The sequence below is a fragment of the Mya arenaria genome, chromosome 3, assembly GCF_026914265.1.
Source record: "Mya arenaria isolate MELC-2E11 chromosome 3, ASM2691426v1".
NCBI lineage: Eukaryota > Metazoa > Mollusca > Bivalvia > Myida > Myidae > Mya > Mya arenaria.
Window position 1 is genome coordinate 65,056,457 of NC_069124.1, and position 7,570 is coordinate 65,064,026.

A 7,570-nucleotide genomic window follows, 5' to 3' on the forward strand; every position below is an offset into this window, starting at 1 on the left:
ACAATAAAAAATATGTTTGTTAGCATAATTAGAATGTAAAGTAATTAACATGATATTATCTGTATACAATTATAAAAAATGTACTTAATTTCATACTATTGACATGTGTTTATCAGCGATTTTGAAAATAATAATAATAATAATAATAATAATAATAATAATAATAATAATAATAATAATAATAATAATAAAAAAATAATAATAATAATGAATAACAATAATAATTATAATAAAATGCTCTTTTTAAGAGTTATTTATATTGTTCTATTCTAAGCATGCTAAATGTTTAAATGCTTTTCGAGTTGATATGAGTTAATATTTCCATGCAGCTAAATACTACAATGCATTTGACAATTTCACTTATGCTGCAATATGTATCTCCTTGTATCTGAACAGTATATATGGCCACTATACGGGTTTTCTTTTGGCTGAAGTCAGCATCCTTGTTGGCAATGTTTCTATTTGCAAAATGTCATTGGCATGATTTCCACATATCAACAGCGAAGTCGAAGTAATATTTATTAATAGGATGAATATCATTCAGGCGAACGGATGTCCAGAAAAACGTATTTTTTTAATCATTTGTTATGATTATACCAATTTAAATGAGAGGTCGTTTAGATAAGATATTGGCCTTGGTATGGCCTTCAAATTGTTTAAATCAAATATAAAATAAAATTGTAAAAAGAAAGATAACTCTTTATGTCAGACGAATATAAGACCAACTGCTTACCTTTCGTGGTTACAAAAACAGACAGTGATAGTTTCATCCGACATTGTTTTCTCGTTTGTGTCCGTCGATTTGCATATCTCACCAGGAAGGAAAACATCATTTACGCGACAAATAACGTATTTTAAGCTCTGTAACAAACACGCTTTTAGTTAAAACGTATAAGCTAAAAGCCCCAGTCACACATAGCTTTACCTCTGACAATCCTACTTTGCGAAAAGATAACTTCTGGCGACGAAAGTCCTAGAATATGCTATGTCAATTTAGTCGTCGACTCTTTGGCGGTTTGTCGTACGAATAGTAGCCGATCGTCTTCCGACAATCACCTCATACGTCTGTCGGCAACCAGTTTGCAACTGTTCGGCGACTAGTTCGCCGCTAACAGACATCAATCAAGAACTGCTTGGCAAAGCGTTGCCGATGACCGTACAGTGTTCGTCAACCTTTTAACGATCATTTTTGAGACATCCCGGGTATATTATTTTCATTTTTCAAAATGCATTTGAAGGAGAAAGAACATGACTATGCGAACGAAACAGTCTCCAAGACTAGGATGACTGCAACAAGAGCACTATTTAAATGTGATGTTATGATGAAAAAAGATCGGTTGTCAAATTAGCGGTGATAGGTTGCGGCGTTGTCTCTTAATGGGTTTCAGTATAATTATTTTTCGCTGATCACTCGTGAACTAATCGTTGGTTTCAGTTGCTGACCGGAAGAGGGGCCAGTGACAGCCAGTAACCAGTCTTCGAACGATCGAATAAAGACCAAACAAAAACATTCTCGAGACCACTTTGTTCGGCAATAGGTCTTGTTAGAGCATCAACTAAATTTGTATAAAGCCAGACACCAATCAATCACAACATGTATACAACTTTTGGCAAACGTGTAGCAACTATTAATTGTCGAAGTATGTGAGTTGGTTTAGAGCCACGTTCGATTGCCGATTTCAGTCAACTACTGATTGCCAGTTTGTTGCCAGATTTTGCCAAAAAAGTTGAAAATCTGTAAAACCTTGACGTGAGACGGCGACTGGTTGTTGGAGCATGGTAATCCTGTATTAAATTAGAAATAGTCCGTCTACCAAGTTTGTCATGACAAGTAATTTCTAGTTTTCGTTTAAGTCTCCAAGGTCGATCAATCGCTGATCGATCTCGTATTGGCTGTTTTAGTTGGCGGGCGTTGGCAACATATCGGAAATGATGTTGAAATGTTTAGATGGTCGACAGCCGACCATACGTCGAATGTTCTACAAACAGTTCACTTATGAACTGTTCTTAACATGCCACAAACACCAAGTCGGACAGTGAAACCAAATGCATAGAGAAGACTACATTCATTATTTTGGAGCTTTTCAATAAACGCGGACGACTTAACAGTAAAACACTTCACAACATAATTACGGTTGATTCTAAGGTATTGAAACATTGCAATACATTCATAGTCTAATCCAGTTCTACCAATTTCGCCTTCGTTTGAAGTACAGCATTGAAGAACAATGCTGGTCTTTTCTTTTCATTAACTTTGTAATATTGCAATAACAGAAAATTAAGGTAAATAGATCAAGTTCCCTGAGTCTGATTCGAATGCGGGCCACCGCTTAAGAACCTGTCGTTGATTATCGGCAAAAATACGACGATCACGTGCAAACACATGCTGACATTCACATGAGCAATCGGCCATCAATCTTCTAGATATCTTAAGTGAAAGAGGAGCCGTCGTATAGTACTCAACAACCAGCCGTTCAACTGATTTTAAAGCAAACATTTTTGCAAATTCGAGTTTTAGTCGGTAAAACATGTGTGACTTTATTTCTTTATGACATTACGCTTAAATTATAATCTGCACAATGCGCGAAGGTTAAAAATGCATATTTCATTATTAAAAAGTATGTACGTATGAACGTGTTTTACCTTTAAATCAACATCAATACTCGGTTTTGTTCTCCTCAGAAACATGTGGTTTGCTTGTTGTTCAAGATGGCCAACTCCGTTGCGTTCAGTCATAGTCACAGTGAACATCTGCTTTCCAATATGTCTGTTGACTGTACCTTTGCAAAAGAACAAAAACGAAACTGTACGTGTAATCATCATTATATCGATTGCATAGCTTTTTATTTCCATAAGAATTTTAACCATTGCAAATGTCTTACCAGATTCGAAGTGGCCACACTTTTCATGTAATACTATAACATTTGATTGAAGCATTTCCTTTTCTTTCTGCTCAATATGGTTAACGCAGTCAGTGTATTTCTGATTAGAAATCTTGTAGATTTCACTCCATGGTAAAGTTCCTGTTGTGTTATCATAAAATGTAAGATCCGCTCCATTCAATCTATAAACACGTTTAACTGTTGCTGGAGCGTAGCTGAATATATAATTTGGATGAAGAGCAACAATCTTGTCACCAGGCTAAAATGGAGACAACACAAAACCTGTTTGGTAAAGGTAGAGTACGCTTGAGGAAGAAGGTTTGTTATTATTGCATAAAATCTCTTAACTCCCATAGAGTGTAGAAACAATAGAAACTATCTCATTTTAAATGTGCATGTTGTAAGTTTTGCTTCATTTGCACCTTTTCGTCAATTGCTTTAAACAATTTCAATATCTTTTGTGTCAAAATAGTCAACACTACCCATCCAACAATGTCTTGCAGCTTTGTAGTGTTTGAAATTATTCTAAGAAAGATATTTGCATTTTTATACCCAGGAAATAAATTGTATCCACTATCTTTTATTATTTTATTTAACATCTTTCTAATTGAAAAGTTATCATAAAGAAATCACAAGACATTGTTGATAAAGTAGTCTAAGGGATTTTGACATAAAAACATATCCATATTGGCAACACTCTTTTCCGAAAAGATGCAAATGCTTTTTAATCCAAAAACTGATAAAAAATCGTTCCTCAAAAGTAAAAAAAAAAATGAACTTTTGAAACATTTTAAATTTCGGCCTTCCCCACTAATTTATGGACAAGGAAGGCCCTTAAAAAGACGGGGGAAAAACAACAACAATGTCCAACCCCGTCCACTTTACATTTTATCATATGTATGTTTCAATGGAAAAGTGTTTAAGAACCGATGATTTCACAAGAGTACAAACTGCTACCGATTTAATTTAGGCAGCTAATGATTGAACAAAATAGAACGCTAACAAATACCTTAAGTTCCCGCCATGGTACTGCCCCACCTCTGAACTCCACATCATCACAGTCTACCTGAACATCATCATTTTCCCCATCTAAGCGAACGTCATAAACATCACATCCGTTGTCCCCTTTCTGCAACGTTCCTTTGATTCTACCTGCAAGACAATGGCTTATGGCATGATTTTCATATGTGATAGAAACTGAAACAAATGTTCGAACATGTTGGTTAAAATTGTGTCCTTTGTTCCTCGGAAAAAAGAGTTTCATCATGTAGTATGCAATTGAGATTCTTAAGTATCGCTTCCCAACGTATTACGTCACATAGTATTGAAATAAAGCGAACGTCACGGTACAGTTTTTAAAAAATGCAAGAACTTTGGACGCTTACGCCTACACATTGTGTGCTAAACCCTTTGTGCAAATTATGTTTTACACATGTTTAATCAGATTGAAAGTCGCACTGACATTAACTTTAATAAACAATTCGAGTACATACCCCGATAGAAAAGTTCATCCTCCTTATTGTACACCAAGGCTGGAATTCCTCTCCTTTGTTTTCCCATTGGGTACGAAATAAAAAATATGTCCGGAAGAAATACGTTTTAGCAAATATTGAGTCGCTTACCATTGCACGATATTGCATCGAAGTGCAAAACAATACTAGTTGATAGAGATTGCCTTGAGTCGTTATCAATTTACTCTCCATGTGTGTGCTATTTTTTGCTTTGCATGCAATCCCGAGACATTAAAATATTCGATATCAGATAATGGCCATATCAGAAAATTGCCATATCAGATAATGGCCATAGCTGTGAGGCCTTCAAATAACAGATGTTCATAACTCATATTGCAACTTACAGAGCAAGACTATCAGACACGATCTAGCTTAATCCAGTAGATCTCTTAAACTCACTATTAATCCATTTTAAACCATAGCCATAACTCGACTCTCTAATTAATAAAATGATTTAATAAAAGCATTTATACTGTGAATGTAGTCCAAACGGTGACATCGTAACTACCAAAGCCCACACTCACCAGTAATTCATGACAACTTATAACTTTGCGTTTGTACAGAATCACATATTCTGTATTTACTTCAAATTAAATAATTGTTATGTGACCCGACATTCACGAAATATGGTGGACAATAACGTATCAATCAAATGTGCCCTACAAAAAATAATAAGTGTTGCGTAGAAAGACCAATGGTACATCTTTGTTCGTTCATGTATGACTAAATATAAACAAACTTTTTTTCAGAATATGATTGGGTTTTTTAAATGACATTTAATGAAATCTAATTATTTCATACTAGCAACAATTAATTTGTCGTTACGTTACAATATGTGCATCATTATACACAAGTTATACACTACCGCGAACCCTGGAGGCCCTGTATCGTTTCCGTTCGCGAGCTTGGTCAAAGGTCAATGGAATGCAAACTCGGTTTAATCTGGAATATAATTTTGTCAGCGGTTTTTAACCGTCCATAACTTCTTATACATGTAGGTATATTAATGTGTATGTTTCTGTGTCGGCGCGCACCCAGAGAGGCCAGAATGGCTCCGTTCGGACTTGGATCTGTTTTCAAGGGTATGCTTCCTGAGTTGAACCGGCACGTAATCGTCCATCGTCTTTACTTTTACGTATGTATAGGCATTATGTGCCCCTGTTTCTAAACGGGAGGACTAGGACCGTTTCAGTTCACGAGCTGTGCGGTTTTCATGATTATGCAACCTTGGTTTGCACTGGGCCGTAATAAGGTTACCGTTCTTTTTGCGTCGGCGCAATCCGGATAGTAACATACAGGTATTTTGATGACCATCTTTCCGCGCAATGCGCATTCGGTATGTACCGGACTGTTAGCGTTCGCGAGCTTGCCCGGATGTCGAGTACAGGCAACCTTGGTTGAGTAAGACCGGTTTCAACGTACGCACCTACCTTTCTATAAAAGTTTAGTTATTTTGGTGCCCGGGATTGGAGAAGGAAACAGCGCATTCGTAAATTTGCCCAGCTTTTGGCGTCCTCGCGTTCCTTAATATTTAGTTTGTAGCGCATATCACAACGAATGCGATTTTCCTAGAGTTTTAATGACAGGTAACCTTTGTTTGACCTGGGAACTTAATTTATATTTTTGTTCATATTTTTGCGCATGCACACTCTCCGGTGAGCCCTGATCGGATTCTGACGTGAGCTGGGGATCCAAAATATGCTTCATTGGTTTAAGCTTGGACGTAATCAAGTCAACGGGTTCCCTATCTTCCTGTATATGTATAGGCATAATTCTTCGCACTCGAGCTACCGGGAGGACCTGGACCTGTTCCATTCGCGAGCTGGACCTAGCGTGCAGTAAGAGCAACCTTGCTTTGAGCAGGAACGTTATTAGCTCACCGGGTTTCAGCGTCCGCACTTTCCTCTATTTTTTCATATAAACATTTTCTCAGTTGTATGTGCATGCTCTCACCTGGGAGGACAAGGAACGGCTACAAACGAGAGTGTGGCCGGTTGTAAGAGTGGACAAACTTAATTTTCACCGGTTTCAGCTTCGCTCCTTCACCTATATGAACGTTTATGCAAACGCGAGATTTGCCGGTTGTCAAGGATTGCCAAATTTTATTTTAAGTGGAAAGAAATAAGGACACCGGTTATCAGTGACCGCAACATCCTCTATATGTACATTTTGGTGCGCATTACATTGCGCGTTTCTGCTGTAAGACGGTCTCGGACCGAAACGTTTGCACGCTTGGCCTGTGGTCAAGATTGACAATTTCCTTTTTGAAATTTGACATGATAAGGTTTTTGTCCGCACCTTTCCGGATATAGATAGGCATTCCGGTGCAAATGTCCTTATATCTGTAAAATTTGGTTTCAAAACCTTATACAGTTTATCTAGGATCTACCATAAATTTACAAGAAATACAATGTTTATGAAACGAGCTGATAAAAAGTCATACAGCGTGTTTTTGGCGCAATGTTGCTGAAAATGAAGAATGTATTCATTTTTCTCTTTAAAGAACTACTTGAAGGGATACAACGACCCGGAGGCATTTCGTTGTGGACCGACACCTTTATGAAACCTTTTGCTATGAACAATTGTACTGCAACAGCAATTTAAAGACAATGCTACTCATTGATAGAATAGACCCTCGGACAGCTACATTTTCTAGGAATGGAGATCAGACTATATTTAATGTTTCTCCTGATATGATTAATAGATTTACATGAAACTAAAAAACATTATACAGTGTTTTTGTTTAACTTGTTCCTTATCCCTTATTTAGTCCCTTCTCTCTATTTAAAATTTGTTTATAGAGCTTTATAATAGATAAACGTTGAATTTTCAATAAAAAATCATACATTTCGATATTTAAATAATGATCAAAAATGCATTTTTTTAAATTTGATTTATTTTTAGCATATATAATAGTAATACAGTAGTTGGCTACACAATGGCGACTTAAAAACAACAACTTATTAAACTGTGTTTACTTTCTTATCTTTACACCCCACCCCACATTAAATCTAACCCCAGTAAATAATAGAAGATCCACAAGGTCTCTTAAAGGAAAGCTAGAACTCAGGTGTTCTGGCAGTTACTAGCCTGGAAATAAATACGCAGAATCTCACCGTGCTGTTTAGAAGTCTAATATTATTCCTGGCTCTAGTTCGACTACCGTTTCAGACGGCT

General features: G+C 36.6%; 1 long non-coding RNA gene across 1 annotated transcript; it reads right to left on the reverse strand.

Moving 5' to 3' along the window:
• Positions 1-738: 738 nt before the first annotated feature.
• Positions 739-3,132, reverse strand: LOC128228126 (uncharacterized). The gene is made up of 3 exons (XR_008259890.1): positions 2,883-3,132; positions 2,644-2,780; positions 739-861 (listed from the first exon to the last, which is right to left on the reverse strand). It is a non-coding gene; the product is annotated as an uncharacterized LOC128228126 (long non-coding RNA).
• Positions 3,133-7,570: the final 4,438 nt, after the last annotated feature.